The 19,673-nt window shown below is 43.9% G+C and overlaps 1 protein-coding gene across 1 annotated transcript in view; it reads right to left on the bottom strand.

The window, feature by feature from the left end:
* Nucleotides 1–19,673, bottom strand: part of LOC147447943 (uncharacterized) — a 43,765-nt gene that overhangs the window by 2,130 nt on the left and 21,962 nt on the right. The window contains exons 10-11 of the mRNA XM_086523840.1: nt 558–624; nt 383–435 (exon numbers count right to left, since the gene is read on the bottom strand). The gene's annotated coding sequence lies outside the window, so the exon portion shown is untranslated. The remainder of the gene's footprint in view (nt 1–382; nt 436–557; nt 625–19,673) is intronic.

Below are 19,673 nucleotides of genomic sequence, written 5' to 3'. Positions count from 1 at the left end.
GCAGAAGCTCATGATGTTATGCATTGTATGAAAAACACTGAGAAAGACTGCATTTTCCTACATGAGAAAATTTCTAAATCTTCTTGTGTCTAAGCAAGCTGCTTGAAGATAGCCTATGCCATCAAGACGACAATGATTACAAATTGCAAGAGTTCCGCAAAAAGATCGCGCGACCTTGTTTTTTTCAAGACCTGTAACTATTTGCGTGAAAGGCTTCTGATCATCACTTCGACTCAAATCATCAATATCCTCATGGGATAAACCATCAAGTATCCTCTCGCCCTAGACATGTATGTCGAAGGGTGGATGAGCATCCTGACAGCATTTATGGCTAAGAACTAGGTTATGGATGTCCCAAAGAGCTAGCAGGACAGAGCTTTACCTTGATATTTTTGTTCCGTGAGCTTTTTCTTGGTGTTGTTTCAGGACAGCATCCTGCAGAATACCATTAAATAAGCTTCAAAATTCACAATTCTAAAGAGCTTCACAATGTCGACTTGAGCTACCACAAGAAGTTTTGGACAAATTCTCACAATATTTCCCACATTGTGACTTACCTCAACATCATGAGCTTCTGTGAGGGAGGCGCCGCATACCTAGCAAGGTACGATTGGGAGTAGGGGACTGCAGGCATGAATATCAACATATAATCACTTAAACACATACAGATATATGCTTAGCATGTACACAAAACCTAACATACATGCAGACTACAGGCATATATGGTTATTAACAACCACCAATACGGATACGAATACACATATTTATGGTACGGTACGAGAAGATAGATAAATACGTGATTGAGATGCAGCCTTGGCACTTCAGAATCTTTATTATAGCTTAAAATGTTTCTGCATTTCACAAATTTTCCCAAAACACAAGATCCACTTGCCTCTCTGATTGAGATCTATGTTCTAAAGCTACCACAAGTTACGTCTACATCCACCATTATGGCATTCTATTTTAGGTCCCTAGTAGACAAATCCCTGGTCAAGACCTTGGTCACCCTGGTCTCCACACAATTGACTCGACCGAGTGTTATTGTTTTTATCTTTGTTTGTGGCAATATGTCTATGTCACCCTTGCTTAGTGATTTCCGTCAATTGAACAAAGAATTTGAGTTGGGATGGTTTGTACCTTAAAGCACTACATGATATTGCTCAATCCATTGAACCTTGAAGAAGGGGATCAAGAGATGCAAAACTTTTTACGTTCATGATAAGTGGACATGAATGAGACATTGCTAAGAGCATAAAATTTAACACGGTCTTGCCAGACAAAATGTCTAAGGATGTTCTGACGATAACATCTTTTCTAGATATGGCGTGCCATCTTTCTTCTGCACCACTAAAATTGGAGAGCAGTAGCACAAAGTACTTGTTCTAGAAGCTCGTTGACTTGCTTCAAAATTTCTTCTTGTTGAGTAAGACTTACCCTATAAGGGGGTTGGTTCGGAGGTGAGATACCCGGTACGAGATCAATGTGATAATTTTCCGAACGTTCCGGAGGTAGTTTATCCAAAAGAGTGTTCGTGAAACAGTTTTATGACCTTTCAATAAATTGAAAACATTTAATTTCCAAATGAGAGAGCAAACCCTTGTTTAGTTTTACCCCTTTTCCGTGAGAAAATCAAGTATGCAGAAACGCACTTCTTTATTTCCTTTTTAATGGAAAGATGGCTTATCATAGGGAATAGCCAATCCCCAGCATCAGCAAAAAATTTAATGTTCTTGCCCTCATGCTCAAAAGTGAGGGTCTTTTCCACATAATTTGAAACCGGTTGACATATGATAATGCCATGGCATACCCAAGATGATATCACATCCCTCGATTAAGGTGCCATCAAAACTTGTACTCACCAATCCGAAGATTGAGTTGTGCTCGCACGGGAGTTACATTGGGGGTCAACCCCTCGAATGTCGATTCAAAAGTAACCAGAGTTCCAAGCTGAGCCAGTGTGAGGCCCAAGCGTTCTGCAGTGTCAAATGAGATAAAGTTGTCTGTAGATCCAGGGTCATAGAGGATCAATACCCGCTGGTTGTTCATAGATCCCAAGCCCCTTTAGAAGCTAACGCTTCCCTTTTTCCGTTTTCGTATTTCGTTGAACATCGGGAATACAATTCGAGCTTGGTGGTGTTCATTCTGTAACAAGCTTGGACACTCCAAGCGATAAATCAATAGCAACACACGAATGGAAACTTCATAATCACTGAACTTTAAGAGAGAGAGAGAGAGAGAGAGAGTCGCCACAGCTCGACGTAGTTCCATACCCAGAGGTATTGGCCTCAAAGTCTGGCGCCCCTTTCGGTAGTTATTTTTCATTAGTCATTGCAAAGTACAATTCCCGAGGGACCTCTGCTCTCACACTCTGCGTCCAGATGCCCTGTAGAGTGAGATCCCAGGGGCTCTTATAAAGTTTACAAGGGATGCCAAAAGCAGCAAAAGCATCTTGTCCAAAAACTGCCCAAAAAGCAGTCGGCGAGATTAGCGGAAATCCGCACAGCCTGCCACATCAACAACTATTAGCGCAAAATGCGGAAATCCGTACTGTCTGCAACGTCAGCATGTCAGCGCAAATTCCTGAAAATCCGCAGAGTTGTCCACGTCAGCCTGCCTGTACAACACACTGCCACGTCATCATTTTCTGTCCGCGGGTGGTCAAGCCACGTCATTAAGCTGCAATACCGCCACGCCATCAGTTTGTGACATACCCCCCTCTTGAAAAAATTGTAATCACCCTCGATTACGCATGTAAAGTCAAACATAAGCCATAAACCAATTCAGTAGACACTGACTCTAAGTACCGATGCACTAGACGACACAAATCAAGCACTTGCACAGAGACGACAATCACTGAAGGTTCACATCACATTCAAATCAAATCAATCACAGAAAAATTCATTCCAAATCTCAGACCATGACTGCCAGCAACGTATTTAGCAATCGCATCTAGATCCATCCGGGACCTCACTGATGTCGGATTAACTAATTCTTATCGCGATCATGTCTATAGAGATTCTCAAGACCGAAATGCTGCAATCATTTCGTCTTTCGGTCCTGCATTCAAACACAGTCACATGTCAGAGTGTTCATTAATCAGAATCAGTTTCGGGAATTGCCATGTCGAAGTACTTCTTTCATAAAGTCATCCAACAGAATACAGTCAGCCCATCAGTATCCCTGAAATCCAAAGAAAAATCAGTGACTTTATTCTTTCTAGGTAATCTGTGACAAAGGAGCGGAGTAACTCCTCTCTTGTGCAGTCCCGTCTACACCAGATTCAACATGCTGATCTCCGGGGACTCTTGGAGTAGCCAAAGCTAGACCAAAAGCGTCAAGATAAAATTCCAAATCTGAGGGATATCTGCTAGGTCCTCCTCGATCCATTTTGCATTCAATGCCGGATAGTTATTGACTAAGAACTTATGTTCACATTACCTTTCTCTTTGCTTTCCTGGTGAGCTAGCATCTGTTCCAGAACGAGTATTCTCCTTGCTCTTGTCCCCTTTAGGTTGCTCCTCACGCTCCCTGTCGACTGGCACCTCACCCTTGAAACTTTTCAACAAACTCACATGAAAAGCATAGTGAATCTTCCAAGTTTTTGGCAACTTCAGTCTGAAGGATATATCATTTATCTTCTCTTGAATCTGGAAAGGGCCATAGTCATTCTTAGCTTTGGAGAAAAAAAAAACGTTGCTTTCCTTTTTGTTTCCTTAGGCGTGCCTTCTCATCTTCCTTCAGCTGCAAGTCGCGTCGAATCTTGTCGGCTGTCCTCTAATGCCTAGCTTGAAACTTCTCAAGTGCCTTGGCAAAAGTAGTGTCCAAAAATCTTATCCTGGGTCTAGGGAATTCTCTGATCTACCAACTGAATCCCTTTTTCCTTTCTTTCCTTGTGCCCTAGGACCTGTGGGTAGCGTCTTTCGCTTCCCCTGTCCATTGGTACGTCGGTCTCAATCATCGGAACCCTAAGACGCATTATCATCTAATCCACTTTCTTTGGAATCCTTTGATGAACTTGCATCTGATTCCCCTAATTCGTTCTTTTCAATCTCGCAGACTCTTGTCTTGTTGAAGGTGGATACTATCCAGTCCGTAAGATAAGTCAATGAGCCGGCATGCGTTCCAAATCGTTCCTTAGCATGTTGCATAAGTCTCTGAATAGGGGCAGACTTCTGGTTCAAACAATAGTCTTGAATCTCTTTTGGCAAAACACAACAAAACCGCTCAATTTGGTCTTTCAAAGTAATCTTCCAAAACGAAGACATTGGCAAATAAGTATCCCAAAACCTCTGGCAGTACTCATCCAGTGTATCGTTCTCAGTCATTTTCAAGTGACGCCAAGCCATGATGACATCTATTGCATGTCCAATTTGACGTGAAAATTGTCTTGAATTTTAATCATGTCACAGGTGCTTCTCTGCATAACAACAGAGTAAACCACCATGTCTGTACAAATCCTTTCAAGTAAGATGACGCCTTTCGCACCCAGGAATGTGCTGAGAACCGTCCTCCAGAGAAGGCGATGTCAAACTGTTGTACGAACTCAAGGGTGTCCTGGTAGTCTAAAAACGTCTCAAATCTGACGACATGAATCCCTTCCTTGAACTCCTTGGTTTCTTGTTGATCTGGTCACTCTCAAAAGAGGACGAACTCTGGTCCTCTAAACGGCTAGATGGCCTTCTATGTCTTCTAGCCTTTTTTATTTTCTCAAAAAGTTTACTTCAAAAGAATCTTGTCTTTGGTGCTTAGAAATTGAGGAGCCTTCTTAGCACCCTCGAATACTTCAAATGGCGCCTTTCCCATGTGTTGTTGTAGGCAAACTCCACCAAGGGCAAGTAATTTTTCCATAAAGTCTTCTGATTTGAAATATAAGACTTCAACAAATCCAATTCCATTGAATTCGCTATCTCAAATTGCCCATCTATCTACCGCTGGAACGAGGACGAGAACTGCAATTGCGTGCCAATGTTCTCCCAAATTTCCCTCCAAAACAACCTAGTAAACCGAGGATCTCTGTCCAAAGCAATGGACTCAAGCATGCCATATATTCGGAAAATCTGTGAGACAAACAGTTTTGCCAAATGATCTGTTAGGTGCAGCGGAATGAATGTTTGCGCTTTGCTCAAGATGAGTGCTCCGAACTGTGCTCAAGGTTCCTTTTGTTCTTATGGAAGGTAGAGCCTTCCGTTCTTAATGAGAGAGTGCTATGATCACAACAAAGTGAATGGACATTGTGCGTGCAAGTGTATGGGACTGAGAGATAGAGAGAGAAGAGAGATACGACACCAGAGACGTTGTAAAACCCTCCTCCGAAGGCCCCACTCTCGTCGGCGAGAGTGGTCTACTTACGATTGCACAATCTGGTACATGGTGATGCATGAGACTGATGCAAGTCTAGGCTATGTCGGCGATGACGAGACCGACCTAAGGGCTGAAATCTGCAATCTTTCTACTGCTGTCCAAAAACCCTATGGGCTGAAATCTGCGCGATAGAGCCAAAAACGCTGATTTTGGGGTTGTTTTCTGTGGGTCTTTGACGCTGAAAATCTGCAGGTTTAGGGCTGAAAACTGAGGTTGCTTAAGACTGAAAACTGAGGTCTTTCTGGGCTGAATCTGCTACTTCTTTAGGGCTGGTTTCTGCTGGTCTTCATTGCTTGGAATTGGCGATGTCTGCAATCGATAGGGTCTTCAAAATGCTAGGTTGATGGGTTTATGAAAAACGCTAGGAGAGGCTCCTCAAAAACGCTGGCTGGTTGGGTCTGCTGGAGATTATGCTGATACAAAAACACTATGCAATGGGACTTGCTGGCGATGGTGTGGTGATGCAAAACGCCAAGTGCTGGGGTCTTCCGTTGCGGTGATCTGCTGATGAGAAAACGCTAGGGCTGATTCTTCTTGCTAGGTGGGGGAAACCGCCAAGGGGTCTTGTTGAGAAGTTGCCTGCTGAGCTTGGCTCCTGTTGCCTCTTCTACCATTTAGTGCTAACTTTGGTTTGCTTATATATTTTCTTACCCAAATTGCCCTACCTACTTAGTACTTTTGTTGGAAAGTCACTTAAATTAATAAGTGAAAAATGCCAAAAATAGGTAAAATAGGCTAAATGCACTAGAAAATTCACCTGATGCAATCTGATGGATTTTGATGGGAATACTGATGATCATGCTGTGTGCAACCAGAGGATGTGCATCTATACTAAGAAACTGGGCATGCACAGTCTACAAATAGACTCACAAAAAGTGTCAGATCACTTCTAATCTAGACTGACTGGAGTGAACAGAACCCTGATCATGTTGTAGCTTGTCCACGGACACATAGGGTTGGATGTGTCACGTGACATCTCCTCCTTTTCAAAGTGAGGTACTGGTACCGAACTGTATGGCGTCGAGGGAGATCGCCAATAGCATCCGGAATCCTGGAAGGGACTCTTTGCCGGCCCACTCTGCTGTGTGGGTCGTGCGGTGAAGGAACTGTGCATGAGAGAAGAGGAAGGAGAAGAGCACACGACACACAGATATGGGTGGGGAGACTCAATCAGTGAGCAGCCCCCTATACACTTATGCTATGTATAAGGTATACAAGTCAGTGGGCGTCCAGACTCTGGGCGGCCGGGTAAAGCACATGCACCTATACCCCAACAACCTCCCACTTAAAGGCGACTGTGCCTCTAAGCAAGGGAACCTAGTCTAAAGACTACAAAAGGCGAGAGAAAATCGCTCTCAACCAATGCCCATTGGCTGGCTGTGATCGTGTGCATCCGGCTGTCCTGCTCCCGTGTAAGTCCATACACCACCAGACGTACCGCACACGTACTGTAAGTATGTACGCAATACCTGCATATCTCCCTCGTGCACTATGCCATCATCAATCAACAAACGACTAACAACCCCAACTGCAAATGCTCCCACTGCAGCTGCGATATCCAGTCTCAAGATCAGCATCTCATACATGAGACCACCGAATGCCGATGCAATACTAGCGGGCCCTGCTAGCTCTACGGAGCATGCATCAACATATATATCCCTGGCAATAGGCATCTCTGACTGACAAGGCGTGTCAGCCACATTCATCTCTTGACTGTCCGCAAAAGACGCATCAACCTGTCGTGCAACCTCAGAGCAAACCAGCTACTCTAAGTGTCTGCTGGAAGACATATCCTGCATAACTATATCCCCATGCTCACTGTCGAGCATAGAAAGGAATGACTGCATAATCGTTGACGTCTCAGCCTCCTCTGCAATCATCCACTGCAAACATGACCACTCAATCTGTTGTGACTCACTAGAGCTCTCATGCTCTAACTCCTTATGCATAGACTCTTGCACAACTTCCTCCTGTCGTGACTCACTAGAGCAAGACCGCTCTACCTGTCTTACCTGCATAGAAGTATCTCGCACAACTGACTCTCTGCTTTGCTCAGTCACTAGCAAAGTATGCATGTCTGACTCTGTCACCTCTCTGTGTGACTGCTCAAGTCGTGCCCCAACTGTGTGCACAACGAGCTCACTACTCTGCACTCCATGCAAAGCACCCTGCAACCCATGAGCAAAAGAGACTGTCTGGGTCTCTCGCTCTCTGCATGGCTGTGACAAGATTGAGACTCGACTATCTCGCACCAATACTACATGCAATGGGTACCATGTGTCAACTCTAGCACCTCTCGCAATCACTAGCGAACCCAAATGCAACGCAAAAGATCGCTCAAGCAGCGATACCCGACATCCACTATCCCTGAGCTGACCAACGGAGATCAAACTCATCGTCAAATCTGGCACATGACGCACATCTCTGAGCACGTACGATGCACCGCTCGGTAATGACAATCTCACATCTCCTGAACCAGCAATCTCATACAGTGACCCATCTGCCAATCGCACACTACCATACACTCTGCTAGAATAGCTACCGAACCAGTCACGATACGGAGTGACATGAAAAGTAGCGTCCCTGTCTAGAACCCACTACAAAAGAAGTGCACTATCCTCAGACGTCAAAAAATCATGAGTAATACAGGAAGCAAATGTGACCTCACTGTCACTAGGGTACTCAGACATTGTATCTGATCCTGCAACTGTCAGTCAACGGAGCCTATAGCATCTACTGCATCCTTGAGACTAGCATGTGTCCTGTGCTGTCTCATACGACGAAAGCATTGCCGTCTAATGTGCCCTATGTGACCACAATGCCAACATCTCAAGTGTCGACACGAACGAGAACGCCGTCTCTCATGAGTCATTGTCCTAGACTCGAAAGTCTCACACATATTGACTACTATAAGTGAATGTCAAAAATAACCAAGAGCTGTAACTCTACTCTAGGTGCGGTAGCAATGAAATGCACTCAACTAATCCAAAAGAAGCAACCTGCAACAAGAAAATGCTCTCAAAAAAGAGCTCACCAGCACCTACAATGCTCATGCGAATCCACGCATAAAATCTCTCGCAGTAGTGTAACCACACTGTGCTCCACAAGTGGCAATGATGCAAATCCCAAATGCCAAGTGTATGAGGCTCCTGTAGAGTAAACCAAGCTCCTGTATGGCTGTAAAATATGGCTGCAAATCAGCCCCAAAATTCAGCTCTTAAACAACTGCATAAACAAGTCACAAACGTGTCCCAGATCAGCCTACAACTGAGCCATACATGGACACCTGCAAAGAGGAAACAATGGCTGAAAATTCAGCGCCCAAATAAACTCTCAAACCTGCCTGTAAACTTGTAAACCTGTAGTTGAAACCTGCTGAAAAACCTCAAGCCATTAGTGCTCGAATCCGGCTACCTAGCTCGTAGCCACACAAGCATACATCACAATATTCACTCCTGTGAGTGTGCCAAGATAATTGTACGCCTGTCAAACCGTGAGCTAATCACCAAACCCACACTGTGCGGTATCGATGCATACATGCACTAAGCTCCCACCTGCAGAGAACACCGGACGTAATCACTGAGTGCAATCGCAATCACAACCTGGATCGCATCAACTTATGCGCATAAAACTCCGGGGAAAATTTCGCCAAAGTTTCGACGCACAATGGCTATCAACACAAAATAACCATTGTCCTGCAAGCTCAATACAATGAGCAATCAATGCGCATCAAACTACACTCAACATACATGCATAAGCACAACCAACCTCTGCACTTGCTCACAAGATCTACTGCTCACCACATAAGCATACATAGAGCAATACCCGGTCAAAGACCATGTATGCAAGCCACAACACTGCAGAAGAACCACTCAACTGCAACTGGCAACACCCGTGGGAGTACTAGACTCAACCTGTACCTGGGAGTCAAACCCGATCTTGTAACACCTGCAAATGCTCACAATCGAGCAAATCAAACCAATCCACCTCTTGCTTACCAATCTACACAAGACGGGTTTCTTTGCGGCTGAAACCTATCTTCTGATATAGTGCTCAGAACGAAATTATGAGGGCATAAACTTGTTGAAAATGCCCCCCGGAACGCCAAGTGTGAATTTCCAAGCTCCGGATCCAGAATCTGCCTGAAAAGTGCGCGCGCGCGATTACGCAAAAACGCACTGAACTTGGCTCTGATACCAATTGAAGGAACTATGCAGAAGAGAAGAGGAAGGAGAAGAGCACACGACAAACAGATGTAGGGAGACTCAATCAGTGAGCAGCCCCCTATACACTTATGCTATGTATAAGGTATACAAGTCAGTGGGCGCCCGACTTTGGGCGGCCGGGCAAGGCACAGGTGCCTATACCCCAACATGCGGTACTTGAACTTCATAAAGGTCTGCAACGCTTGCTTTTTTGGGTCGCGCCGAAAGCGACACAAAGTCTTCTGTGGCTCCTTCAATGCTTCAACTTCGTCTTTAGTCATGCTTCTTTCTTCTAGTAGAATCTCCATGGTTGAAAATTCCTGAAACCATTTCCAACACAAAACCATGAACATACCTATTCCATGTAAAGTGAGTAGACAAAATCATGTCTTCCTCAAAGACTGTGCATGAAATGTAGATGAACAAAGAGACGGAGTGATAATCCGTTCACCACATACACGCAATCAATGAGATCGAATCTTTCTCTTATGTTCTGGAGCAATCAACTATGGCAATTCACAACAGAAATGCCCATGCTTGGTGCTCATACTTTCATGTGCTCTTTCTTCAAATGTGTTGTGCCAAGGAAGAGACATGGAATGTGACTTCCTTACATACATATTTTTCAGCTTTTCATGAAAAATCTGCATACGTTCATGCTCATTCATGAGTGAAACGTGCTCAACGTACAATATGTCATGCCTAGGAAAAGGGATCACATAAAGACGCTGACTAAAATACAGGAAACGATCACGAATGAAACACTCGATCAATGCGTGCGTATCAATCATGTGAACACATAATACTTCCTGTGAAGGTTCTTTGGATCTAGGCTCGAGAACCAAGATCTGTTCTTCCTGAATGATCAAATCGTCCTGTGGGGGTTCTTTGGACCTCGACTCGAAAGCCAAGATCGGTTCTTTGTGATTGATCGAATCTACAACGAGGTTAGCTTCGCTAGAAAAAGCATCCACTAACTCATCATCCTTGTGAACAATCACATCATCTTCATGCAAATCATCATGCTTGTGAGAAATCACATCTTGATCATGCAAATCATCATGCTTGTCTTTATCATCCAAATCATCATCATGCAAATCATTGTCATTCAAATCATCATGCTGCTCACAATCATGCAAATCCTGTGTCTCATGCTTTGGAGAAGAAGAGAGTGAGAGAGTCTCCATCTCCTGAATCTCTTGCATCTGTGCCGGCACTGGAGTAAAGAGTCGCAAGAACTCTTGCATGTGTTGCTCGCGCTGTTCTTGTCTTGCCTTTCTTTTTGCTACTCTTGCCTTTCTTTCTGCTTCTCTTTCTGCTACTCTTGCCTTTCTTTCTGCTTCTCTTTCTGCTTGTCTTCTGCGTGCCTGCGATTCATTTTTGCTATTCTTTCTGCATTTCTTGCTTCGCGTTCTAAATTTTGTTCCAGAAACATCAACTCCAACTCCTCCATTGGAGTTAGTGCAATCTTTGTCGTAGATAGGGAAGGGTCAGAAAAGCCTCCTGGTGGGGAAAATTCTTCTTCGTCTCTCTCATGCTCATCACCTCCAAGCGAAGTATCCATTCCGCTTCGAGTGATGACCATTCTGAAGTCGTGGGTTCTTGTGGGTTCTTAAGTTCACGAGGAACTTGGGTTCTTGGGGGTCTTGGGTTCTTAAGTCCACGAGGAACTTGGGTTCTTGGGTGTCTTGGTTCTTGAGGTTCTTGAGGTTTACTTTCGCTTACAAACCGCGTTTGAGAAGGATCTTCTCTTCACCCGAGTTCTACTCCTTTCCGCGGGCGCACCCCTTGGCGGCCTTGCGTTCACACCAAGGTTGCTTTTTCCCACCTCACGTCGATTGGCGGGCCGCTAAGTACACAGTCCGCTCTCAATGAGTGAAAAGAGGCACAAGGGGAGGCTGGACAAGCCCTTCTTTCTTTGGATTCCTGTCACTCTTCAAAAACACGATTAGGAACCGACACGCCCAAGCAAACTTGGGTTTGTGCGATCGCAACAAGCAAAAAAAATTCTTGTGGTTCTTTCCTTGAGTGATACAGAACACTGCCAAAGCTCTGATACCAATGTTAGGTACATCGGAATGAATGTTTGCGCTTTGCTCAAGATGAGTGCTCCGAACTGTGCTCAAGGTTCCTTTTGTTCTTATGGAAGGTAGAGCCTTCCGTTCTTAATGAGAGAGTGCTATGATCACAACAAAATGAATGGACACTGTGCGTGCAAGTGTATGGGACTGAGAGATAGAGAGAGAAGAGAGATACGACACCAGAGACGTAAAACCATCCTCCGAAGGCCCCCCTCTCGTCGGCGAGAGTGGTCTACTTATCATTGCACAATCTGGTACAATGGTGATGCATGAGACTGATGCAAGTCTAGGCTATGTCGGCGATGACGACGGCGACGCCGAGACCGACCTAAGGGCTTAAATCTAAAATCTTTCTACTGCTGTCCAAAAACGCTATGGGCTGAAATCTGCGCGACAGAGCCAAAAACGCTGATTTTGGGATTGTTTTCTGTGGGTCTTTGACACTGAAAATCTGCAGGTTTAGGGCTGAAAACTGAGGTCTTTCCAGGCTAAATCTGCTACTTCTTTAGGGCTGGTTTCTGCTGGTCTTCATTGCTTGGAATTGGCGATGTCTGCAATCGATGGGGTCTTCAAAACGCTAGGCTGATGTGTTTATGAAAAACGGTAGGAGAGGCTCCTCAAAAACGCTAGCTAGTTGGGTCTGCTAGAGATGATGCTGATACAAAATCGCTATGCAATGGGACTTGTTGGCGATGGTGTGATGATGCAAAACGCCAAGTGATTGGGTCTTCCGTCGCGGTGATCTGCTGATGAGAAAACGCTAGGGCTGATTCTTCTTGCTTGGTGGGGGAAACCGCCAAGGGGTCTTGTTGAGAAGTTGCATGCTGAGCTTTGCTCCTGTTGCCTCTTCTACCATTTAGTGCTAACTTTGGTTTGCTTATATATTTTCTTACCCAAATTGCTCTACCTACTTTTGTTGGAAAGTCGCTTAAATTAATAAGTGAAAAATAGGTAAAATGGGCTAAAATAAGTGAAAAATAGGTAAAATAGGTAAAGTCGCTTAAATTATTAAGTGAAAAATAGGTAAAATAAGTCTCTGTCCGTCCATGCCTCCATTGGCTATGAACAACAATGTTCGTTCATCTAAGCTATATCTTCCTTCTCCCGCTGCCTGTGCAACAGTTAGTGGTCCTGTATTTCCTATCATGCTCCATGGTTCTGGTGTCGAGGGCTCTTCCGGTGGATAATAGACAGGGTTTGCCGAAAATCCATTGAGATCTTCATAATATGCATGCATATGCACCAAAGCCTTATCCTCTGATTCAGTTACGGTTGGTGTGTATCTTATACCAACTGGTCATAATCCTGGTAGAGGTGGTTGTTGCCCCAACACCGGTTGTGGTCTTTCGATACCTACAGGTCCTGGTAGGTTGTCTGCTTGATATCTAGACATCGCTGGAACTTGAGGAGAAGCTATCGGAGCTAGGGGAGCGTAAGGTCTCTCTCTCACATATCCCTTGTTATAATAACATTCCTCGGTCCCATGGTTTTGTCCATTTTTGTTCAATAGCACACCACTTGGGCTGTTTAGCTTGGGGTTTGGCGTACAAGTTAATCTTTTTTAGCACTTCATCTACAAGCTGCTCTTGGTTTACAGCTACTTCTCCTTTCGGTGCTGTCTTAGAAGACTTGCTCCCACTTTGTTGTGAAGATGAATCGTCGTCAAGGTCCTTGAACTCCCCCTCTTTGTAGACCGCACAATTGTCCACAAGGTAAAGAGCCTCCTTGGTCAACTCATTCAACGTCGTGCTCCTCTTCATATGTAAGTCTTTCTGGAGATCCGCATTCCTTAGTCCCTGGATGAATATTAGCATAAGTCTGGACTGAGTTGGCAGTTCTTCCACCGGACAGAACTTAACATATCTTTTTAGTCTTAGGACTGCCTTTCATACAGATTCCCCATCTTTCTGTTTGAATTTATGGATTTGTGAGACAGTATTATGAGCTATCCCCCTTTGTGAGAATTCCTCTATAAACTCGTCAAACACTTCCTCCATAGACTCAAAGTCTCTACTCTCTATAGAGTCAAACCAAGTGGCAACATCATCCTCTAGGGTTAGTCCAAACCCTGCAAATTGGGTAGGAAAGTCTAACACCTCTTCGGCTCTAATTACACGCACAAAGGCCGCTACATGATCTCTTGGGTCTCTGCTTCCTGTGTATTTCTTGTTTACCCATTTTTGCACTTGAGAAGGTCTAATTCTCCGATGGTCTACAAACCTCATCATTGGATCTCCACGTCCTATTCGAAATACCTCCTCAGGTCTTCTGTAATAGGCTGGTTCCTCTCCTAGTGGTGCTCCTAAGCCATAATTTCTAACGGTTCTCGCTGGAGGTTGTTCATCTCTTCGAACTCGTTCTATGGGTGGTCCTCCAGGCTCTGTTGACCCTTGAGTCTTTGGCTTACTTTCTCCTTGATACCTTGAATAGAGTGGTGGTTCTTGCAAATCCCTTAACCCTCGTGCGGCCTGATAACCATCTCGGTTTCGGTCTTGTTCCATTGTAGCACTCTATCAAAGCCATGCCTGCAACGATGGCTGGTTTGCCAGTTGGTTTTGGTTGTTGAATGCTTGCGGTCAGGTGGAATGTGAGATAGCGTCATACTCATCTGAAAAAGGATTCGTTGACTTGCTTGGGATGTAGGTGGCTCTTGGCACTTCTTCAGAGGCATATGTTGATGCTCCTGGACCTGTTGCCCTTTCTACCTCCTCTGGGAGAATACGTTGGTATTCTCGCCCGTATCTATCAACAAAAACTATACCCTTCCCCATAGCTATTTCATAAGAAAATAAGTAAAGAACCTTGTCTTTGCTTAATTCGTTTACGTATGGCTCTTTGCTGCGAAAGTAAGAGACTATACCTTCACTCTCATGCTTGTAGATTCCCACGTTCTCGTTATAAGTTGGAACCCTGGTTGTTTTCTTATCATACATAAAAATAGCTCCGGGTCGATCAATGTTTGGTGGCGGTTCTTGAGCTTTTGAAACCATTTTCCCTTTCGCTACGTTATCTCCATATTTGTTGTAATCTTCAGGGTTACTAACTATCAGATAGTGGTTCCTCTTTTCGTCTCGGAATCTATCTCCATCATCATAGACTCGGATTATCTCCAATCTCTGAGCTGGCCTCTCTTCGATACAAATGCACTTGCGTCCTCGATAGTCAGAATAGACTAGGGCTCCCCTCGAGTTTGTTCCCTCTAAGAAGATCACAGTGAGCTTGGAATCATTCAAAGGATTCAAGGAGGTACTTCCTCTTGGCATTGGTCCATCATAGGTGAAACCTCCTGGTTGTTGACTACCCATCATGAAGAAAGATTTGTCTGACGAAGTGTCAGTATCACTATCTTCCTTATTAATTGGTGCTAGCGGATCTACTCTTGCCTGAGTTACACTCTCCTCGGTGGACACTAAGCTACCTTGGTCACTTGCCACCTTCTGGTCTCTAACAATGTATCTTCCTGATCTTAAATTCATCAAACTTATCAATGCAATTTATCACAACTCCAACCACTCACCCGGCAGAGGATCAGTTTCCGCACAACTTCTTGCTTTATTGCTGAATATACCTGTACACAAGCGTTTAATTTCGGAAATCGAATCAAAGCATTTATCTGCTAGAGGTTATCTTAGTAATGATTGGTATAACTGGAGAGTTAATCTCAACCACTACTGTATTTTATACACTGTTGATGTTCTGGATTAGGTTTGCTAATCTGAAACTGTACTTCCCTCACATGTTGGTCAATTTACGCGAAAAAGTCTGAATTCAGTTTTTGCTCCGTCAAATGGGCATACAAGGTCCAAATTCATTTCTGAAAGAAGTTCTGGAACCCTTAAGCCAAGTGGAATCTCACTGTCTAAGCCCAGTCAAATTTTCTCTTTAGTAGGCCCCAATAGACATCCTACGCGTAGGATGTCTCCTGCTTTGTTTTGCCTGGATTTTTGCACTATGGTTTTCCCCTGATGTGCTGAGTCCACAGCTGTTTTTACTTTTTAATTTGGACACCTATTAGCTGGTCAATGAGTCAGAAATCTGTTCCAACAGCCTGTTGCTGATCTTGATCAGTCTAATCAACTCCAATTTGGACCAAAATTGAATAGGAGGCTTGCCTTAGGCTATACAACACCTTGCTATGCCCATTGTCAATGTCTGGCTTCAATTTCTTGCTTTAGACATCCTATGCGTAGGATGTCTATTTGACTTTTTCATCAAAATGGCTTCAAATTCAAAACACAGGCTCCCCTTGAGTTGCTGATCACTTTGGTATACTCAAAGTTTGGTTTGAAGTCCACAATCACACAGAAGACATCCTACACGTAGGATGTCTTTTTGGCATGTTTGACCCCAGACTTGTCCCACAACTTCCCCTAGATGTCAGTAACTTAGTGGTATGCTTAGATTTTGGTTTGGATTTCAAAAGTCCCAAATTTTAGCTGTTCTTGCCTTTTTCAGTCAAAAGTGCTAAAGTCCGCTTTGAACCCAATTTTCTCACCCAAATGAAGTGAAACCCCTTTCAGTCACTCAATATATCATGCAAGACATGTTCATGCAGCCATATTATGGTTTTGGTCTCAAAATAATGTTTTGGCACAATTTGGGTAAGATGTCTGGCAATTTCAGTCTATCTGGCCTTATCCTGTCAAGATATGGTCAAATTTCCACTTTCCAGTTAAAAGTATGGTAAACCCCACCTTCTGAACACACAGGTCAACTCAAAATCCCAAAATTCCCACCAGATTATAGGATGTCTCCTTGCTTAAAATTATTTTTTTTTCTTGACAGAAATGCTCCTGAGTCTCTGTAGATCTATCAGAAACACTCACAGTAACTTTTGGACTTCACTTAGGCTTTCAAACATACTTTTGCGTCTTTTTGCGTCTTCTACAAACTTGTGATGACTTTACCAAGTAAGTATACATACATGAAATGCTCTAGATCCTGAATCATGATGTTCTACTTACTCTACTCCTAATTATCATGTGAAATGGTGATAATGATGTTTTGGTTGCTTTCTGGCCTCTCCGGACTCTCCAGCTCTCCTCTCACCGCTTCTACCACTCCAACTCCTACTCAAGACTCGACTACTACCTAAACTATCTTGGTCTACCTAATCTACCTAAGTCGAAGGATCTAGGCCTGACACACGCTTCCTAGACTCCCTCTAAGACCTAGAGAGTCCTCCACCCTCTGATCCTATCTAAATGTAAAAAGAGACTCTTGGCAAGCCAAAAATCCCAATCCTCAAAGATTAGTCTCGGTCACCTACCTAAGGTTTTCGTCTCCGGCAGCGGCGCCAATGTTGGACGGATACGCCGCGACGGACGTCAGCACAGCGAGAAGTCACCTAACATATAATGTCAGCTAAAGACGAAGTTCGACCCCAAGGCGCGTGAAAACGTCAACCTACACTCCACCGACTCCTAACTAATTCCTACAGAGGTATCTACCAATTGCGTAAGTCACAGCCTTCAAGAGTGCATAAGAGGAAACTTCCTACAACGCTTTCTAGAGCCGAACACCCATCAAACAATCTCGAAACACCATAGAACTTGAAGGAGACTCTACTAACACCAATAGGTCGCTCTCCCTAAGGTCTATGAATCAAAATCCCAACCCAACACACCCGGTGCAAAATCACGTAGGATGTCTGGCCGAAATCTGCATGTCTTCATTTCCGAAATCTAAAGTGCCTAATGTGTAGTTCTACTCAATGTGAACACGTGGATATGCTGCAATGCAAAATTGGACAACGTATGCTCACCCAAACACCAGATGAAGCTCGTAGAAGGAGCTCGCAAAACCGGACTGTACGCACGCAATGTAGGTATCGGCGCGTAGCTCTCGTCGGGGCAACACACTGCACTTTTCAGCACTCGATTCCGACCACCGGTGCACACGTAGCGTCAAGATGAAGCTCACACTCTCTCTCGTACACAGTACGCTCACTCACAAACTTCAAAACTTTTTTTTTTTAAATGACAAAAGGTTTTTCATTAAGATCAAAAAGTGATATATATACCTTACAATTCTCAAACCCTAAAGTTCCAAAATCAACCATCTACTCAATCTAACTTATCAAAACTGGGATACAATCTGGAAACTTCTGTAAGTCCCAATATTTACAAGGTGAAAAATCAGGTTTTCCTCAATGCCAAAAGTTTACAAGGGATGCCAAAAGCAAAGCCCCAAAAGCAATTAACTCAAAAGCATCTTATCCAAAACTGCCCAAAAAGAAGTCGACGCAATTATCGAAAATCCGTACAACCTACCATGTCAGCAGTTGTCAACGCAAAACACAAAAATCCGAACTCTCAGCCACGTCAACATGTCAATGCAAATTGCAAAAAATCCGTACAATTGTCCACGTTAGCATGTCCATACAGCACACTGCACGTCATCATTTTCTGTATGTGGGTGATCAAGCCACATCATCATGTTGTGAGTCTAGGCAGTATCGCCACGTCATCAGTTTGTGACACATTCTTTAAAGATGCTTGTTCCTACCGTTGTTGAAAAGGGAAGTCAGTCTTCATGTGTACTTCCTCAACACAATAGAAACACCATCTTTGCTCTTTGAAGGCTTGTACTTGGTTTGGGGTGAGATACTTGAGCCGCTTGCGGGTATCCTCGGGCTTCTGAGGTTGATCCGGGTCCTTAAGGGGACGCATTTTGCCTTGGTCACCATGGTCATCATAGACCGCTCTTTGCCTTGCACGGTATGTGCTGTGTTCCATCCGTCTGGGGATACCAGTGAAATGTAGATCCTCGACAATGATTGCCCACTCCATCATCCGCTAAAGGGTATCGTGAGGATACACCTTCATGCTCTTTGGAAGCGGAGGTTGACCGTTGAAGGCCTACTTCAACTTTCTACAACTTTTCCTCGTCAAAAATCTTCATGAAAGGTGTGACTTTCAGAAGAACCGACCAATACTTATCAACATTAGCCATGACTTCTTCATGTTCCTTCTGGCCAACCAGTCCATTTCTCCGAATGTCCTTCTCAAGGTCGAGCGGAATAAATTGTTCATAAAATTCAAATTTGAATTGAGTCCACATTCTAGCTTGTGTACCTTTCACAATCTTGGCTAACCACCAGTTGCTTGCTATCTCCTTGAGAAACATCCAAACATCAGGCAACTTGGATTTTTCGTTAAAGTTTCCGTTGGCAAAAGCAACTTCAAACTGTTTGATAAAAGATAGTGCCTGAGAGATGTCTCTCCGTCTTGTGTAGTTGTTAAACTTGACATCTTTGTCACCGAATTTGAAAACCCACACCTTGTGGTGACGCTTGCAATTATCCTTCTTGAACTTGGCCTTCTCTTTAGTATTACGTGGGGAAGTAGTAGGCGTTCTACTGTATGAGAAGTGGAAGTAGTAGTTTAATCATGAGAGTATGACGGAGAAGAGATAGAGACATCCTTGCTTTTATTCAACAAAGAGAGTTCTTTTTCTTGACCCTTGCTCTTGTAAGGATGTTTGTTCCGATCCGGAGATCCCTTGTGCGCTTAGGAATCTCTTTCCGCGTTTTCCTCATGCGGGTTGTTATCTTGACACCCATCAGCATCTGCTCCTTGTGGCTTATTGATTCCGTCCTTGACCGCCTGCAACGTAAGAAGCTGCTGCAATTCTGCGAGTTGAACTTGTACTTGCTAAAGTTTGTAATAGCATAATAAATTATAAGCATTATCAAAAACGAGAAAACACACCGCATTGCATCCAGGGCCACAGGACAGCAACCGCTTCAACATATCACACTATATACACTATAGCATCCACTCCTATACGTCAAAAGGAATAAAAAATGAGTTGAAACTTTTGATTTACATTATGTACATGCCACCACACAATGGCGCAATGACAAGAGAGGCCCACTCTTGCGGAGGTTGGACGAGGGGTTCGTGCACAATGACCTCCAAACATGATGGAAAAAATACGTCAAGAAGAAGATACAAGATATCCAAGGGAAAAAAATGTTATTAGTTTAAAAACAAACCAGCCATGGGAAAATCCTTTGAAACTA

Source organism: Adiantum capillus-veneris, chromosome 11, assembly GCF_014529385.1.
Source record: "Adiantum capillus-veneris isolate H3 chromosome 11, ASM1452938v2, whole genome shotgun sequence".
Taxonomy (NCBI): Eukaryota; Viridiplantae; Streptophyta; class Polypodiopsida; order Polypodiales; family Pteridaceae; genus Adiantum; species Adiantum capillus-veneris.
This window is presented reverse-complemented; position numbering and strand designations above follow the sequence as displayed.